A 945-nucleotide genomic window follows, 5' to 3' on the forward strand; every position below is an offset into this window, starting at 1 on the left:
GCGGGAGCCATTGGCTCCGGCTGGTGTCAATCGTGGCAAGAGAGCCGTGGGTGGGCTGAGTCGTGAATGGACAATATCCTGCGAGCCCCCATAACAAGAGGTTTGCTATTGGAGGGGGGGGAGCACTCAGCAGGGGGGAGGAGCCAGGACCGCCAACGAGGAACCCAAAAAGAAGAGGATCGGGGCTGCTCTGCGCAAAACCATTACAGAGAAAGTAAGTAGAATGTGTTTTTTTTTCTTTCTTACAACCTTTAGAATCACTGTAGTCCTTATTAAAGCAGAGCTCCACCCAAAAGGGGAAGTTCCGCTTTAAAGATTGGTCCCCCGCTCCCCATTAAGGATTGGTACCTTTGGGGGGGGGGGGGGGGGAGGACAGGTACCCAAATTTGACAGGTACCCGCTCCCACTTCCGCTGCAATCGCCTAGGCCAGGGGTAGGCAACCTGCGGCTCTCTAGCTGTTGTGGAACTACATTTCCCATGAGGCATTGCAGCATTACAAAACTGGCAGTTACAGCCATGACTTGCAGAGGCATGATGGGAACTTGTAGTCCTGCAACAGCTGTAGAGCCGCATGTTGCCTACCCCTGGCCTAGGTGATCGGAAATGGAAGTTGTGTCCCCCCCACCCCCCCTCCCTGAAGTCTTGTGACAGGTCCCAGAAGACTAAAGGACCATTCACAAAGCGCAGTGTTTCTCGCACATGCTCAGTGGGCACCCGGCTGTGAAGCTGCAAGCTGTCCCCACCGGGTGCCCACACTGAAGATGCCGGCGCCAGGAATACAGGACGGCCGGTGAAACGGGCTGCGGCGGGGGCAACGTGGGACCGAGGGACAGGTAAGTGTTGTGTTTTAAAAGTCATCAGATACAGTTTTTGTCCAGTTTTTGTAGCCGCTGACTTTTATTTTTTTACAGAGTGAGAGGAACTTTGCTTTAAGTGAAAAGGAA

The sequence above is a fragment of the Staurois parvus genome, unplaced genomic scaffold, assembly GCF_062004578.1.
Source record: "Staurois parvus isolate SC_StPar_1 unplaced genomic scaffold, SC_StPar_1.0 ptg003789l, whole genome shotgun sequence".
Taxonomy (NCBI): Eukaryota; Metazoa; Chordata; class Amphibia; order Anura; family Ranidae; genus Staurois; species Staurois parvus.